This window comes from Triturus cristatus, chromosome 4_2 (genome assembly GCF_964204655.1).
Source record: "Triturus cristatus chromosome 4_2, aTriCri1.1, whole genome shotgun sequence".
NCBI classification, from domain to species: Eukaryota; Metazoa; Chordata; class Amphibia; order Caudata; family Salamandridae; genus Triturus; species Triturus cristatus.
Genome location: NC_140586.1, coordinates 217099291 through 217118633, shown reverse-complemented (window position 1 = coordinate 217118633; position 19343 = coordinate 217099291). Strand labels below are relative to the sequence as shown.

The 19343-nt window shown below is 46.1% G+C and overlaps 1 protein-coding gene across 1 annotated transcript in view; it reads left to right on the top strand.

Moving 5' to 3' along the window:
• CACNA1I (calcium voltage-gated channel subunit alpha1 I) overlaps window positions 1-19343 on the top strand; it is a 580458-nt gene that overhangs the window by 448370 nt on the left and 112745 nt on the right. The window lies entirely within an intron of this gene.

Here is a 19343-nt window from a genome sequence, read left to right as displayed (position 1 = left end):
TGAAGGACCCGGAAGCTCTACCGGATAACCATTGAGCTTCGCTTTTTGACTCGGCTGAGTCAAAGCGCAGTGGCACTTTTTCTGGTTGGAGTCGTAACTCCCAGCCCGACCAGAGATACAGGGACTGCCAGCTGTAACGCACACCAGGAGGTGTTTGCCGCGTTACAGACTCGGAAGTCCACGGGATCGATCGAGCGGCTGCTCTCGGTTCAGTCTTCTTTGCTTGTGATTGGGGTATCGGTGACGCATCACCAGGAGGTGACTCCGCGTCCCGGTGCAGTCTGAGGAAGAGGTTGAGCGGCTGCTCCCTTCAGGTAGAGACCCCGGCTGGGTGTTTCCCTGACTCCTCGATTCTCCCCAACACTCTTCGTGCCCCTCACAGCCTACCGATTGGCATTGTCGGCCATTTCATTTCTGCCCTCTGTTGGCATACGCCGGTATCGGCGTATATGCAGAGGACGGTTAGGACCATCCGTGCTGTGGGCTGGTAACGTACTTAGCCTGGAGGATTCCAGTGACTATAACCTTTGTTTATTCCTTGTATTATTTTTGCCTTCATTAAAATAACTAAACCTTCACAAGTGGTTGCGTTCTCATTATCGTGTCTGTTAAACGATCCTGAGACGTTCAGGGCGTTACAAAATATCCGACCTTAATAACACTAACTGTCTCCCAGTCGATAACAGACATGGCAACACTTGATGATGTGCTGGCTGCTTTAGCGACCGTGCAAATTGAATTGGCTGCCTCCAGGCAAGAAACAGCCGATGTAAAAGCCAGACTGGATGCTATCCAATTGGACCCGCTCACGCCCAGCACCTCCCTCACGAACCAGACCCCTGCGGTAGTAGTGGAAATGCCGGTAGCCGTCCCCTTGGCAACACCAGAGAGGTACAGTGGGGATCCTAACACAGTGCAGGTATTCCTCACACAAGTGACGCTACATTTATCGTGCAAACCAAGGGCGTTCCCCACGAGTCAGGCTCGTGTGGCTTTCCTTATATCCTATTTGGCTGGAAACGCGGCACAATGGGCCGTACCTCTGGTGAGCAGGGACGACCCCATCTTATGTGATTGGGGTGCTTTTCGCGAGGAATTCCTGAAGGTCTTCGACAGAAGGGCTGACTCGTACACGGCGGACTGTGAAATGCTTGAGTTGAGACAGGGATCCAACGACCTGGTGCAGTATCTCAACGCGTTCCGAAGGCTGGTTGCGGAAACCAAGTGGCCTGTTGCTAAACAGACGGCGCTCTTCCATCACGGGCTGTGCGATGAGCTCAAGGACGCCGTGGCTCATATTGACCCACAACCCAAGACATGTGAGGGCCTTATCAACCTGGTATTACGGCTGGAACATAGGCTAAGTGAAAGAAAGGGGGATCATGGGAGAAAAGGAAAATCCCTTCCATCCTATGTGACAGTGGGAAGTCCTGAAACTGCCACCGCATCCAAGGGAGAACCCATGGACATCGGCGCAATACGAGCGAGCCTCACAGCCACGGAGAAAGAGTCACGCCGTAAACAAGGATTGTGCCTATATTGTGGCAAAAAAGGCCACTACGTACGTGAATGCCCTGCCAAACCGAAGACGTCACGTTATCGGGCCAACCGGTCGGTAACAGCCGTGGTGGACGTACCGGCGGAAAACTAGAGGACTCCCAGACCAAAGAAGGGGCATCTCGGAGTCACTCATCCATCCCTTCACTTTCCAACTCGGTCACTAAGGGACAACGACACCTGTTTCTCACGGTGCACGTGGGAGTGCATGACCAGTGGATACCCGTTGTGGCCATGGTGGATTCAGGGGCCACTGGCATGTTTATGGACCACAACGAGGCATGCAGGCTAGGGCTAGTGCTTCTTCCCAAAGCTGTACCCGAAGACGTCTATGCTGTAGACGGAAGGCGATTGGTGACGGGGCCCATCGGGCAGCACACGGGGGTCCTTCCGATGAGATGTGGGAGGAACCATTTGGAACAAATCGATTTTAACATCATCCGAGCGCCCCAATATGGCGTCATATTGGGATTGCCGTGGCTACAGAAACACAACCCCTCTGTGGATTGGCCAACACATCGCATCGAACTGACGTCACCGTATTGCATCCTGCATTGTGGAATAAGAACGGAATCCCTTGACGCAGATGAGAGCGGGAGTCAGACGGTGGCTACAGCGGCAGAAAAAGATGTGGCTCTCCCCCAGGCTTATCACAGTTTTGAGGATGTATTTGATGAGGTGAAGGCGGAAGTGCTACCACCACATAGACAGTTTGACTGCCAGATCGACCTGGTGCCAGGGGCCAGCGTTCCCAGCGGCAGGCTGTATGCCCTGACGGAGCCTGAAAACGTGCATCTCCGGGGGTACCTGGATAAACTCCTCAAGCTAGGATTCATCCGCCCGTCCAAGTCTCCGGCCGCCTCGCCACTCTTCTTCATCCCGAAGGCTAATGGGGAGCTGAGAGCCTGTGTGGACTTTAGGGCATTGAATGCGATAACCGTAAAGAATCGGTACCCCTTGCCTCTCATCAGTGTACTTCTGGAACAGGTCAAGAAAGCTCGTATCTACACCAAGTTGGATTTGAAAGGGGCATACCATCTGGTGCGCATGAGGGACGGAGACGAGTGGAAGACCGCCTTTAAGACCAGGTTCGGCCTTTTTGAGTACCTCGTCATGCCGTTCGGTCTGTGCAACGCCCCGGCAGCCTTTCAGTACTTTTTGAATGAGGTATTCAGAGAGGAGTTGGATATCTACGTGGTCGTATATATCGACGACATCCTCATCTATTCGTCCAGTGTGGAGGAGCACGTACACCACGTCAAAGCTGTGCTCCAAAAGCTGAGGGAAAACATGCTGTTTTGTAAACTCAGCAAGTGTGACTTCCACGTCACATCCGTGGAATTCCTCGGAGTGATGCTGAGTCCAGAGGGACAGGAGATGGCAGAACGAAAGATCAAGGCGGTGAAAGAATGGCCGGTGCCCCAAAGCGTGAAGGACGTCCAAAGTTTCATTGGCTTCGCCAACTTTTACAGGCGGTTTATAGATGGATTTTCAGGATTGGTGGCCCCAATCACACAGCTACTGAGGAAGTCCAAGGAGTTTGTCTGGTCCCCTGAAGCGAACACAGCCTTTGAGGCCCTGAAAAGCGCCTTTGGTAAGGCGCCGGTGTTGGCTCACCCCGATCCGGACCTCCCCTACGTGGTGGAAGCGGACGCATCGGATGTGGCGCTGGGGGCTATCTTGTCCCAACGCAACCACGACACAGGGGTGCTTCATCCCGTTGCGTACATGTCCCGCAAACTCAATGACGCCGAACGCAACTACCATATTGCGGAGAAGGAGCTTCTCGCAATCAAGGACGCCTTCACCGAATGGAGGCATTGGTTGATGGGGGCAAGACATGTGGTATCGGTGTACACGGACCATCGGAACCTACAGTTCATGACGGCCACAAGACACCTTTCTCCCAGACAGCTGCGGTGGATGATCTTCTTTGCGGGGTTCAACTTCCGCATCACATATCGGCCGGGGACGGAAAACCGGAAGGCGGACGCCCTGTCCCGTCAATCTGCAGTTAAGGAACCATTGCCTGCGACCGAGCATTCCATCATTTCCCCGAGGATGGTATTGGGGGTTATCCAACCGGATACTTTCCTGAGGGGAATAAAGAGAGGGATCAGGTCATTCGCATGGCGGAGGTGGCTCCTCAGTCACAGAGAATGGCAGCTGAAGGACGGGATACCCCTGAAGGGCAGGTGCCTATTGATACCCACGCCTAGGCTAAGGAAACAAGCATTCATCTGGTGCCATGACTCTCCATGCGCAGGTCATTTGGGCTTTGAAAAAACGGTGGCTAGCATGGGACGGCATTTCTGGTGGCCAACCATGAGAGTGGATGTCAGGAGGTGGGGACAGGAGTGTCCTACGTGTGCTACCATGAAGGCCGACCATGGCCGAACCCAAGGGCTCTTACATCCACTTCCGACCCCGGATAGACCATGGGATAGCATATCACTGGACTTCGTGGTGGGCCTACCGGTAGACCAGGGGATGACGGCAATACTGGTGGTGGTGGATTACTTGACGAAAATGGGGCACTTCATCCCCTGCAAGAGAGTCCCTACGGCCGGGGAATTGGCGTCACTACTCCTAAAGAATGTGGTACGACTGCATGGATTACCTGGGGTGATCGTGTCGGACCGGGGGTCGCAGTTTACTGCGCAATTCTGGAAGACTTGGTGCACTGCGCTGCATGTTAAGACCGCCCTGTCCACCAGCTACCACCCTCAAACGGACGGCCAAACCGAGCGCCTGAACCAAACGCTCAAACAGTATCTGCGATGTTTTGTGGACCAGGGCAGGGAAGAATGGGTCGACTTGCTATGGGTTGCAGAGATAGCCTATAACAACTCCACTCACAGCTCCACACAGTCATCTCCGTTCTATTGCAACTATGGCCAACATCCCAGGTTCTTGCCATTTCTACATCCGTTCAGAGAGGACAGGATTCCCGCCACAGCGGACAGGGTGGCACACATAAAAGACACGTTGATGCGCTCAAGGGCTGTCCTAATAGAGGCCAAGAGAAGATACAAGGCTGCGGCAGACAGGAAGAGAAGGCCCGGGCCACTGTACCGCACTGGAGACTACGTCTGGATATCCACAAGAAACATGAGGTTTTGAAAGAACAGTGTGTTCCATCCCAAGTACATGGGCCCCTATCGAATTACCAAGTGTATGGGTCCCGTGAACGTGAACGTGTGCTTGCCCCAGTCATTGCGGATACACCCTGTCTTTCATGTATCATTGCTCAAACCAGCACCCTCCAAGCCGTCTGGGACACCTAGGCCGGTATGCGTGGAGTCGGAGGTGGAGTATGAAGTGTCGGGCATACGGGCGTCCAAATGGCGCAGGGGGAAGCTGTGGTACCTGGTTGCGTGGAAAGGCTATGGCCCGGAGGAGCAGTCATGGGAACCGGCTGAAGGGGTTCATGCTCCGCGCTTGGTCTCCTTGTTCCATCGGCGTTTTCCTGCCAGCGCTGGACCCGTGGGGAGCCGCTGAGAGGGAGGATGTACTGTCAAGAATTCCTGTCATGCGAGAGGAGGAAAACGGTAACCAGCGAAAACGGACTACATCTCCCAGGATGCTAAGCGGTTGAGAGGTTATGTAAACAGGAGAGCTGTTACATAACTCAAGGAAAACACGCCCTTATGTAAACAGGAGAGCTGTTACATAACTCAAGGAAAACACGCCCTTATGTAAACAGGAGAGCTGTTACATAACTCAAGGAAAACACGCCCTATAAAGGGAGGAACCGGGAGGTACAACGCTGTCGGATATTGTGTTTACACCGACGTACCTGCTTAGTGAAGAGCAGTGTTCCGGAGTGGTGCTCCAGTAAGGCAAGAACGGAGGTAGGTCGAGTCGTTACTCCCTGGGCCGTGTCTTGCCCCATCGTCACCTGTGAAGGACCCGGAAGCTCTACCGGATAACCATTGAGCTTCGCTTTTTGACTCGGCTGAGTCAAAGCGCAGTGGCGCTTTTTCTGGTTGGAGTCGTAACTCCCAGCCCGACCAGAGATACAGGGACTGCCAGCTGTAACGCACACCAGGAGGTGTTTGCCGCGTTACAGACTCGGAAGTCCACGGGATCGATCGAGCGGCTGCTCTCGGTTCAGTCTTCTTTGCTTGTGATTGGGGTATCGGTGACGCATCACCAGGAGGTGACTCCGCGTCCCGGTGCAGTCTGAGGAAGAGGTTGAGCGGCTGCTCCCTTCAGGTAGAGACCCCGGCTGGGTGTTTCCCTGACTCCTCGATTCTCCCCAACACTCTTCGTGCCCCTCACAGCCTACCGATTGGCATTGTCGGCCATTTCATTTCTGCCCTCTGTTGGCATACGCCGGGATCGGCGTATATGCAGAGGACGGTTAGGACCATCCGTGCTGTGGGCTGGTAACGTACTTAGCCTGGAGGATTCCAGTGACTATAACCTTTGTTTATTCCTTGTATTATTTTTGCCTTCATTAAAATAACTAAACCTTCACAAGTGGTTGCGTTCTCATTATCGTGTCTGTTAAACGATCCTGAGACGTTCAGGGCGTTACACTTACCAAGGGACATCTGCGGAGAGCAGGAAGGCCATAAAACTCATCACCTCAAAGAACCTCTGAAAAAGGAGAAAAATAAGTATATCTCCTCAGAGGTCGCCTCCTCTGAACCCAGCACACCATCTACTAAGGCTGGGCAATGTCAGCATTCATCTTCCTCTGAACCTTTGACGAGGTACAAGACTCCGTTCAGAGTCCCGTTGAAGGCACCACCACCGGTGTCAGCAATATCGTGGAATATAGTGGCGACAACATCCATCAACGCACTGATCCCGTCGATGAGAATCTTATTGTCCACGACATTGACAACCACTACATCTATGCTACTGCAGACGACACCGTCGACAACGAGCCCGCCGAGGGGTGGGGGGGGGAGGGGGGTGTTGGTTATCTACGACACCAAGACCCTTGTGGAAACCTGATACCATGCCGGTGACCACTGCCTCGTCGATGATGCAGTTGACAATGATAACAATCACAAACATTTCTAAAACAACTCGAGGAGCTGAACTGACTTCTCCCAGCAGAGTCTCTCCTCTTCCCCCAAGTGACCTATTAGACCTGGAGGAGAAAACGACGACGGACCATTTGGAGCAGCCACAGCCCATCAGAGCTCCAGGCCAAATATTACGATGAGGATGATATGGAAGAGCAGTACTGCCAAAATTATTATGTCCCCCCTTCTAAGACTATACACATTACCAGTACTATACTGATCCGCAGCCCAGACAGGGTGACATACAAGCACCCTCGTCATTAGCTCAGGATCTACAGGCCATGCTACGGTATTCAGACAAAATATCTAGATGCAGAAATATTGAGTTTTTAATACAGTGATCCACAAATATTGTGACGCAGGAATATCGTTGATAAGAATATCAATTTACTAAGATACGTAATATAGATGTCAAAAATATCTATTTTGTTAATATCGTTTACAAAAATATCTATGTTGTTATTATCATTGTTAAAAATATCTATGTTGTTTATATCGTTTACAAAAATATCATTGTTAATAATATTGTTTATCGTTTTTTAATGATTTGTATGTATTTTATTATATGTTTTAATTTTATATGTTATAAATTGTTTGCTTAATTATTGTTAATGTTTTTTAATATAGTTTGTAAATTGTTAGTTGTTTTTTAATTTGATTTAATTGTTTATTGCAATTTCTTGTTTCGTAGCGGGTTGTGGGATTTGTAGGGTTATAGGGTGGGAAAGAATTTAATTGTAATTAACTAATAATTAATTTTTAATGATTAATTATGTACTTAATAATTAATTATGTAAATTGTGTGATTAATTCATTTTTTACGTCATTTTTTAGGTGCGGGTCATGGGGTTTGTAGGGGTACATGGTGGGAAGTTAAATTAATTATAATTAAGTAATAATTAATTTAATTTATTATTAATTATATAATGGATAATTAATTATGTAAATTGTGTGATTAAGATATTTCTAAAATTATATTTCAGGTGGGGGTTGTTGGGTTTGTAGTGGTACAGGGTGGGAAATAAATTAATTATAATTAATTAATAATTTATAATGAGTAATTATTTGAATTGTGTTATAAAGATATTTTTAAATTATATGGCAGCTGCGTGTTGTGTTTTTAGGTAATAGGGTTATAGGAAGTTAATTAAAAAATAATGTATTGATAATTATTGATTTAATATCAATTATTTAATTATGTTCATTTTGAACTTATCATATTTTTATGTTATATTTTAGGTGTGTGTTGTTTCGTATGTGGAAGTTATATTAAGTTATCATAAATTTAAGTCTGTAATATGTTAATTGTGTTATATTTTGTTTATTTCTATTACATTTTAATTGTTGCCTGTTATGTTTGTGGGACTATAGTGTGGTATTTGAATGATATTAATAATATTTGTGTTAATTAATAATAATTATTGGGAATTGTAATATTTATGTTATTTTTTTAAATTAAGACATTGAGGGCCTCATTAGGATATAGGTCAGAGTCTCCGACTGATATCTTTGGTTTGACTTCCGACTGCCGTATTATGATTACGGTGGTCGGAAGTCAAACCGGCTGGTCATTCTGGCTGGCTCAAGGAGCCCGCCGCCCAGCCGGTAACCGCAACAGAATACCGTACAGACAGCGTTTCTGCTATCAGGATTATGATGTGGGTTTCTGACAGGCTTTTCATGTTGGGCTTTCCCACACGAAAATCCTGTCGTAATGCAACTTTGCGGGCCCTAGCAGGGCCCCCAATCCTCCACAGCATCCTGTTAGGGGCCTTGGGGCACCTATAGTGCCCCCAAGTAAATCACTGAAACCGTGTGGCAGGCACCGTGAGGTGCCTACCAAGCACTGCATTGATTTACAGGAACTCCCTTTTCTCTATGGGAGCTTGTGTTGCAGCCGGTTTCCGACCGTTGCACGAACTCCGATAGAGAAATGGGAGTTTTTGACCACATCATGTGCGGTCGCATTGTAATAGTGTGTTCAGAACGACCGACCTACGGTGGGTCTGTTCCCACACCAAAATGGTGTCAGGTGGAATTGATAATTAGGGCCTTCATTTTTATATTTAGAATTGTATATTTTTGGGTATTTAATAGTGCAGTTAAAATATGTTATGTGTTTGAAGTGAAGTACTCTCTCTGTACTGTAGCTATACATTGAGCGGGAATAGTAAAATGTACACCTTCTGAGTCCAACGTTTTCCCTACTGCTGCACTGACTGGTTTGGGAATAGTACATTTAACCTCTTCTGAATCCAAGGCTTTTCCTGCTGTTACACCTACTGAGTGGGAATTTTAAATGTAACCCCTGCTGAGTCCAACTCTTTCCCTACTGTTGCACACACTGGAGTGGGGATAGTAAATCTTACCCCTCCTAAGTCCAACACTTTCTATACTGTTGCACACAGTGGAGTGGGAATAGTAGATTTTACCCCTCCTGAATCCAATGCTTACTCTACTGTTGCACTGACTGGTGTGGGTATAGTTAATTTAACCTTTCCTGAGTCCAATGCTTTCTCTACTGTTGCACCTACTGGAGTGGGAATTGTAAATTTAACCCCTCCTGAGTCCAATGCTTTCCCTACTGTTGCACATACTGGAGTGGGAATAGTAAATGTTACCCTTCCTAAGTCAAACACTTTCCCTACTGTTGCACAGACTGGAGTGGAAATAGTACATTTAACCACTCCAGAGTCTAACCCTTTTCCCTAATGTTGCACACACTGGAGGGAGTGGGAATAGTACATTTTACCCTTCCTAAGTCAAACATTTTCCCTCTTGAGTCCAACGCTTTCCCTACTGTTGCACAGACTGGAGTGGGAATAGTAAATGTTACCCCTCCTGAGTCCAATGCTTTCTCTTCTGTTGCACACAGGGCATCGGGAATAGTACATTTTACCCCTCCTGAGTCCTATGCTTTCCCTACTTTTGCACACATTGGAGTACTGGAGTAGGAATAGAACGTTTTCCCAATCCTGAGTCCTACGCTTTCCCTACTGTTGCACACATTGGACTGGGAATAGTAAATGTTACCCCTTTGGTGTCTAATGCTTTCCATACAGTTGCAAATACTGGAGTGGGAATAGTATATTTATTAATCCTTGAGTTTAACATTTTTTTAGTATTGTTTACATATTTATTATTATTATGGTGCCGATTCCGATCCTTTAAAAGAAATTACCGTACGACTCGTATCCGTATTTTTTTACGTACGAATCGTACGAGTCCCGTACAACCGGTGAAGTACGATTCGTACGCGAAAAATACATACGAATCGCTTCGGGAAAAGTCTACGAGACGTACCGGACAGTTTTACATACAAATCGTAAAACTGAAGTCCGAGCGCGCAAGTACGATCCGTACCGCCCTTCCGAAAACACAAGCGTATGGAAAACGTCCCGTACGGAGCAAACATTGTACGACCCCTACCTCGGGTACACTTGTGCCTGGGGTACGAGTCATATGGCCCCCCCAGCCATACGGTGCGGACATATGCGGGTGGGGGGTACGGTGCGGACATACGCGGGTGAGGGGATACGGTGCGGACATACGCAGCGTACATACGCACTGTTGGCCTATGTACGGTGCGTACCCCAACAGCGCGTATGTACGCACCGTACATATGCAATGTTGGGGTACGCACCGTACATGATGACACGTACGATGTGGTTGATGGCGTGTACGTAGCGTACCGGGCCCCCTTTTCGTCATGCATAGCAGCGTACTTAGCTTTTCTGGCACTTTTTGGCTCCCGTAAAAAAATAGCCGTGCGGAGTGCTGTAGGTACGAATCGTACTTGCTGGTCCGTAAAATGCTGCCTGACTCCATGCGAACGTCGCGTACGCGCTGTCCAGGATCAGAATAATAGGTATTTTTAGCCGTACAGTGTTTTTTACGATTCGTACGGAAATTGTATTTCTGTACGAATCGTACTTGCTGGTTTGTAAGGTGGATTTCCCGGGTACGAGTCGTACGGAGAATACGCTCCGCACGACCATTCGTACCCGGGTTTTACAGGATCGGAATCGGCACCACTGTGTTTATGTTTTTAATTTTTTATATTTATATATATAAATGTATGTAATTTGTAACATAGTTTTAGTAAAACAGATTTTTATATATTGTTTCCTGTTTTATGGATAATTAAATTTGAATTTGTTGTATTTTTTTGAAAATTGTTATATTTATTATTTTTATCTGTGTATGTAAAATATATATATATAAATATATATATATATACTTAGGTGCCGATTCCGATCCTGTAAAACCCGGGTACGAATGGTTGTATGGAGCGTATTCTCCGTACGACTCGTACCCGGGAAATCCACCTTACAAACCAGCAAGTACGATTCATACAGAAATACCATTTCCGTACGAATCGTAAAAAACACCGTACGGCTAAAAAATACCTACTATTCTGATCCTGGACAGCACGTACGCGACGTCCGCACGGTGTCAGGCAGCATTTTACGGACCAGCAAGTACGATTCGTACCTACAGCACTCCGCACGGCTATTTTTTTACGGAAGCCAAAAAGTGCCGGAAAAGCTAAGTACGCTGCGATGCACGACAAAAAGGAGGCCCGGTACGCGACGTACACGCCATCAACCACATGGTACGTGTCATCATGTACAGTGCGTACGTACGGTGCGTACATACGTGCTGTTGGGGTACGCACCGTACATAGGCCAACAGTGCGTATGTACGGTGCGTATGTCTGCACCGTACCTCCCCACCCGCGTATGGAGCAGACATACATGGGTGGGGGGAGGCTGGGGGGGGCCGTACGACTCGTACCCCGGGTACAAGTGTACCCGGGGTAGGGGTCGTACAAAGTTTGCTCCGTACGGGACGTTTTCCATACGCTTGTGTATTCGGAACGCCGGTATGGATCGGACTTGTGCGCTCGGACTTCAGTTTTACGACTCGTATGTAAAACTGTCTGGGGACGTCTCATAGACCTTTTCCCGATACGATTTGTATGTATTTTTTAACGTACGAATCGTACTTCACCGGTTGTACGGGACTTGTACGATTCGTACGTAAAAAAATACGGATACGAGTCGTACGGTAATTTTTTTCGACGGATCGGAATCGGCACCATAGTTGTTATATTGAAAAAAATCATTAGAAAATTTAAATATAGATTATAATGTTTTTTAATAGTTATATATTAAATGTGTATATAAATAGCCACACATTCATATATATGTGTGTGTGTTTGTTTAAATAATTTTATATTTTATGTATATGTTTAGTTGTTACTTAAACATATTGAATTTACATTATATTGATGTTATGTGGTAAAATATATAGGCCCCAATTACGATATCAATCGGAGTTGCCTCTGACTGACACGGTCTTGGTGTGGGAATCGACCAACCGTAGGTCGGCAGTTCCAAACACTGTATTTCGAAGCAACCGCACATGGTTTGGTCCCAAACTCCCATTTCTCTATCGGAGCTTGTGCGGCAGGCGGAAACCGCCTGCAGCACAAGCTCCCATAGAGAACTGAGAGTTTATGTAAATCGCTGCACCATGTGTCAGGCACCTCTGGGTGCCTGCCACACGGTACATGGTGCAGGGATTCACAGGGAGGCACCATAGGTGCCCCCTCAGCCCCCAATCAGAGACCGCAGAGAGAAGAGGGCCATGCTAGGATCCGCAAAGTTTCCATGTCAGAAAGCCCTACATGGAAAGGCCGTCGGAAACCGACATCATAATCCTGTCGGCGGAAACGCCGTCCGCACAGGATTATGTTTGGTTTCCAACTGGCCAACAGGCTCCATGAGCCCGTCGGAAGCCAGCCGGAATGACCAGCCGGTTTGAAATCCAACTGCCGTAATCCTAATACGGCGGTCGTAATTCAAACCAAGGAAATCGGTCGGAAAGCCTCCGACCTGTGGCTGGAGGCTTTCCGACCGATATCCCAATGAGGACCTTAATATTTACTGGTTTTAACTATATATATTAAAAACAACATTATTGTATATATTTTTTGATATTGGTGTAAAACAATATTTCTTTCCGTTATATTTTCACTTAACATTATGGTGCCGATTACGATCCGGCAAAAACCGGGTACGAACCGTCGGACGGAGGCTTTTTTCCGTCCGACTCGTACCCGGTCGTAAAACTTTACAAACATGCAAGTACGATTCGCACGGAAACACCATTTCCTTACGAGTCGTACAAAACAACGACCGACGAAAAGATACATACAAATGGGATCCGGGGAATGCGCCGACGTGAAGTCGGGACGCTCTCAGGCCGCGTTTCACGACTCAGGAATTACGATTCGAACCGACAGCAGTCCGGACGGCAATATTTTTACGGGACCCAAAAAGTGCCGGAAAAGCGAAGTACGGCGCGAAACGACCAGAGCAGGTGGCCCGGTAAGCGCCGTACCCCCCCCCAGCCCCCGCATGTACACGCCGTACCCCCCCCAGCCCCCGCATTTACGCTCTGTACCCCCCCCAGCCCCCGCATGTACGCGCCGTACCCCCCCAGCCCCCGCATGTACGCGCCGTACCCCCGTGTATGTACACCCGAGTACGTGTCGAACTGTACGTGTCGAACCCCCCGTGTATGTACACCCGAGAACGTGTCGAACCCCCCGTGTATGTACACCCGTGTACGTTCGAGTCGTACCCCCACCCGTGTATGTACGGGGGTATGGCGCGTACATGCGGGGGCTGGGGGGGGTACGGCGCGTACATGCGGGGGCTGGGGGGGTACGGCCCGTACATGCGGGGGCTGGGGGGGGTACGGCGCATACATGTGGGGGCTGGGGGGGGTACGGCGCGTACATGCGGGGGCTGGGGGGGGGGTACGGCGCGTACCGGGCACCTGTTTGGACGTCTCCATGGTTGCTATTGGAGTTCGGTGCGGACGGTCTTTTAACCATACGGTTGTACTATCGGACGCCCGGGACGGATCGTGATTCCCCGGTCGGACTTCGCTTTTCACGTTTGTACGGTAACTCGTCCGAGGACGTGTCGGACACTTTTTCCGACCCGAGGACGTGTGGGGAATTATTCCCAATGCGACTCGTATGGGCTTTTTACCGTGCGAATCGTGATTGCCAGTTTGTACGGCACTTGTACGATTCGTACGGTAAAAAGACCGGATACGAGCCGTACGGGAATTTTTTTTACCGGATCGTAATTGGCACCTATATGTATAGAAAAAAGATATTTTTTGTGAACAATATTTTTGTCACAATATTTCTGTATCACAATATTTTTTGGTCTCAATATTGTCAGTAATACCCATGCTACAGGATTTCCGGAAAAAGTTTCCTGAACCTCTGCAGAAGCACCTAGTGGCTCCACCTCAGCCTACCTCTCCTGCTACTCCAAGGCTTATTCCTCCACCTCTTACACCTATGATGACAGCTGCTCCTCATATAGCAGTGCCACCAAGGGAGGATTCATTGTCATTAGATGACGAAACGGAATAAGGTGAGATTCCAGAACCTCAGCCACCGCAAGATGATTGGGATGATTACATGATTCCCCACTCCTGTGTCCTTCTGCACCACAGCCTGTAGCCCCCAGAGGACATCGGGGACTTTCAGAATTTAATGAACCGGGCTGCAATAAGATTTCACCTGCCAATCTCTGTCAAGCAGTCCGACTGCTTTCTGTATGACTTTAAAGAACAGACAAGGAAGTCAGTCCATGCCATCCCCATCATTGATTATGTTTTGGAGGAAGGTATTAAAATCATGAGAAACCCTGCTACTGTGGCAGCTGTTCTATCTTGTATTGATAAAAAAAATACAGGGCTCCAGAGTATTCTCCCACTTGTCTCCCAGGAAACTCCAAACCAAATTTGGTGATTTCACAACCAGTGCAACGTCACTCCAAACATCCATCTGCACCCATCTCTAAGCCTCCTGACAAAGAAGGCAGGCGCTTGGACAATATAGGCAAGAGTTTCTCCACCATGTCTGCCATCACAGTTTGTGTGGCAAATTCCCTGGTGATTCTGGGTCGCTATGATCGGCAGATGTGGTCAGATATTATCGCCCTCATCAACCAAGTGCATGAGGAAAAGAGATCTGAAGCAATAAAAATCTTGCAGGAAGGTAAGCGCACCTCAACAGAAATAATAAACTGTGCAATGGACATTGCCTCCATGCGCTTCCATCAACTGGCAAGGGCAGCAGTCTTGAAACGGCAGGGATGGCTCATGGCAACTTCTTTCAGGCCAAAGGTACGGTCCAAAATTCTGGATATGGCTTACAATGGAAACATTTTTTAGAAAGCACATAGACAATGCTCTGTTGGCCATCAAAATGGACACAGAGATATCCAGATCCTTCAGCATCCTTCAGTTCACAAAGTTGCCATTCTGGGGGTGGGGGTGGCACGTGGAAGAGGGTTTGCAACCTACAGAGGAAAATATTAATGCTCCCACAAGTACCAGTCTTTCCAGCTGCAATACAGACCAGCTTACCAGCAACAACCTTACAGTCAACTACTCAGGGCGGCATATGCAAAACAAGACCCCCACATAAAGCAACCCCCCCCCTAGAATCGGGACCCAGGCCGTAAGAAGTGACCTCAATCAGGAGCCGGCTACATCCACTTCTTCCCACCTCATTGGTGTGAAGATTTCCAACTGCTTCATTCAATGGAAAGACATATCTTCAGACAGATGGGTATTGGACCTCATCACTTATGGTCATACCCTGAAGTTTACCGGAAGCCACCACACAATCCTACAAGGGGAGCACACCCACCTCGTCTTCACTTATTGAAAAAAGAAGCTCCCATAATGCATGCCAATGGAGCAATAGAAATCATTAAATTTTCCCAGAAAGGTATAGGATTCTACTCCTGTTTTTTCCTTATAAGAAAGATAACAGGGGAATGGAGGCCCATCCTACACCTCAGGAAGCTAAAGATATTCTTATGCAAGCAATCCTTTTGCATGATCACTCTCTCCGACATCCTGAGTCTACTGAACAGCGGAGGCTACATGACATCTCTGGACCTAGAGGATGCATATTTCTACATCCCCATATATCCCGAACACGGCAACTATCTCTGCTTTACTGTGGCCAACACCTATTACCAGTTCAGGGTCCTCCCACTCAGGCTCAAGTCAGCTCCTTGTATATTCGCCAAATGTCTGGCCCCAGTAACAGCTACTCTCAGAAAACAAGGTCATAAGGTATTCCCCTACCTAGACAACTGGCTGCTGAAAGCCTCAACACCACTGCGTCCAAAGCCACGAAAGCTTGCCTCTAGTTGTTTCACAAACTGGGTCTTACTGTGAATCTTCAAAAATGTTCAACTATTCCAAGTCAGACAATAATGTTTCTAGGAGCCAACCTGGATACAAACCAAATCAAAGCCTTTCTCTCGGAGGATAGATAATGGAGGCTAAGAGGTTTTACTCTAAACATTTCCAAAAGAAAGTCTGTTTCAATGCGACTGTACAAGTTGATATTGGGCATGTTCTCTTCTGCAACCAACCTAGTGCCGCTGGCACATCTAAAGATAAGACCATTACAAGAGGAGCTGCAAGCACAATGGATCCAATCGGAAGGGTAGTTCGAAGACTTGATAAACATCACCCCAAAGATGGTGGAAACATTAGCGTGGTTGTTTCAGATATCTCATTTCTCAAAAGGCTCACATTTCTGTCATTAGTACCCAACTTCATCATCACCATAGATGCTTCTCTAGAGGGCTGGGATGGTCTTCCAGGACCTGCAAATTAAAGGGACGTGGTCTGTGCCTCAGTAAATAATGCATATGAACCACATGGAGATGAAAGCAATCTTACTTAACCTGCAAGCCTTGCTTCCAAGATAACAGGATCTTCTGTGCTGGGGAACTAAAAAAAGGAGCAAAACATAAACATTTACTTCATGTTAAAGTTGTAAAGCAAATTTCAAGATTTGTTATGAAACCTAAATAACGTGTTGGAGACTTGCCAGGGCTAGCTTTAATCTGCATAGTAACATCCCAAATTTAACAATCCAGAAAGAGAAATTGTATTAGCTTTATTATTGAGACTAGCATCTCTATGAATACAAAACATGATTTTGCAATTTGGTTCTGAGAAATTATGGGGAAATAATCTTAACAATGTTCTGGTTTTCTTTTTACAATTTCCATTATCCTTGGTCGTTAATAGACCCTAAGCAACTTGTCATTTCAAGTTATATTTTCCACAGGGTTTTCTTTCCCTTTAAGATTTTTAAAGCATGTCCTGTTTTTCATTCAATTTTTAAAGGCAATTTTATTTGGCCCAATAATTTCCCTATCACGTTCCAAAAAATGTATCCCTCGTTATTTGTCTGATGTTTTTTAATCCACATTTGCTAGAACTACTTCAGTTCTTCTTGAAACATTTCTAGAGATATTCTTTCTATTTAAATTTTCTTAAGAATTTCTTTAAGTCTTTGAAAAATATTGTTTTTTTACTTTGTCAATATACTCATGTTCCTCTTCAGTTTTCCAAATAATATTTTATTCCCATTAGTTGTCTGACATGTATTCTCCTTTTGGTTTCAAACAGTTGTTTTGTTTGGAGTCACATTTTCTTAAACATCTTTTTGATAATTTTTTTTTTAAATTGCTCAAGAATATGCTTCGCCTTTATTTTGTTAAAAACGTTATCCTCTCCAAGATTTCTGAATAATAGTGTTTTACTTCTGCTCTATAAAGATATTTCTGTTTGGGTTTAGTGTTCCACCTAATTCTTTCATTATATTAGTTGTTTAAAAGTTTTTCCCCCTTTCTGTTTACCAAAGCAGGTTACTTTGTTTACAACTTTTAAATTATTTCTTTAAAATATCTAATCTTATGGATCAAATTATTTGACCAGTTTTATTTTTCTTTAAGTCTTCCAATAAACAACTTTTTTTATTTATGAATTGTAAAATATATTTGCCTTTTGATTTTTGAGTAATATGCTATCTTCATCAGTTTTTTTTTCAATGATTTGTCTTTCAGTGTTAAAAAACATATCCTATTTGCGTTCCATTTTTAAAAGTATTTATTATTTCCCATTGATAGGTGTTTTCTTTTTGGTTTTCAAAAGAGTTTTTGATGGCCTTTGTGTTTTAAAGATTCAGTTTACCTATTGGTGTACTAGAATATTCTGAAATTCCCTTTTACATTTTTGCAGGAAGATTCTGTTTCTGTTACAGGTTTTCTTGGTGAATCATTATTATCCATCCACATATATCTCACTAAGAACCACCCTGAGATTAATTTGACTTTTATAGGTTTTATCAAAACTTATTGTATTTCAACATTTCTCAATTATCTTATGGCTGACACTCTTTCTGCTCCAATCTTCTTAATGCTACCAGGGTTGTTCTGTCTTCTTAAAAATTAGATTCACAGTGGCAGACACTCCAAATTTTGAAGTTTGTCATGTGGTTGGTGCCAAACCATGACATCCTCCATCACCAGAACTCGGTATGCTAATTTGGATGTATGTAGGCCCATGTTGAATGTTAGGTACTTATTCATCACATTTGATACATACATACATCTAATCTTGTCTACATGCAGAAGAATGGATATTGGTGCTATCAATGTCATTCGCTTCATCTCTCTAGAGGGCAAGGAGGGCTTAAAAACATGCTTAGTCCAATCACAATAAAGGGCACCTACCACTCTGTAGAATTCTACTCACAATTATTGTAGAACGGAACTAAACCAAAGCTGGGTCATAAATAGAATTAGGGCCCAATTACAAGTTTGGTGGGTTTACTGCCGCAGTATTATGACGTCACCGCTGGCCCAGCGGCGGTGCTCCTGTCGGCGGGGAATATTTTTTCTTATGTGTCAATGCAGGTGTGTATCTGCATTACACATGTGAAAAATACAATACCTACTACCAGTACTTTCCCATTGCTGGAGTCTGGCCCATATATGCCCATGTCTAGTCAATGAGTAAATAGTACAAAATGGACTTACCGGGATTTTGCGCCAACAGTGTAATTTTGTTCGGGGTCAAGATGCTGCTGTGAAGGAGGGGCCTGGAATAAGGGATCCCCGTGGGAGACTGAAGGTAAGAAAAGGAAATGAGTGACTATGCACCCCAAATACTTCGATTCCACTGACTAAAGCAGGCGGTCTTCCCGCCACGGTCTGCTAGTCGAAAAGCCAATATGTGATTCGGACAGCAGTGAGCTTCTCTGTACTGCTTTCAGATAGCTGCCTTTTTCCCTACCGTCGCCGAGGTGGTCTGCGAATGGCTGTCGTTGTCATCGGTGGTGCAGCAGTCTTTCGTTCGGCAAACCACCAACATCGTACTATGGCGGGTGGACCGCCAACTGTGTGGTGTGGTTTCCGATGCGACGGCGGACCCAAGACCGCTGAATTCGTAATCAGGCGCTTACTCTGTTTCAGAATCCTTTGCAGTTCTCTTTGATTTCCATCAGGTGTAGCTCTTCTTGAGCTGTGTGCATACATATCACTCTACATAAAGGAGAAAACTGCAGCAGAGAACAGGAGTAATAAATTAGGTGGTATGATGGTTTAGAACACCCAGACATTCTCAATATGCTTTAAGTATACTTTGAGTGCTACCTCTTTGTTAGGAAGTCACTCGTACTCTTACACCAAAATCATTTTATAATTATAATCTGGCCTCAGCAGAAACTGATGTCCTGGCTTGTGTCTAGAGGTAGAATTCCCTTATATTACCCTCTGCCACTGCAGGCTGGAGATGGGGTGTAGTATGGGTTGGTGTAAGGGCATAATTTCC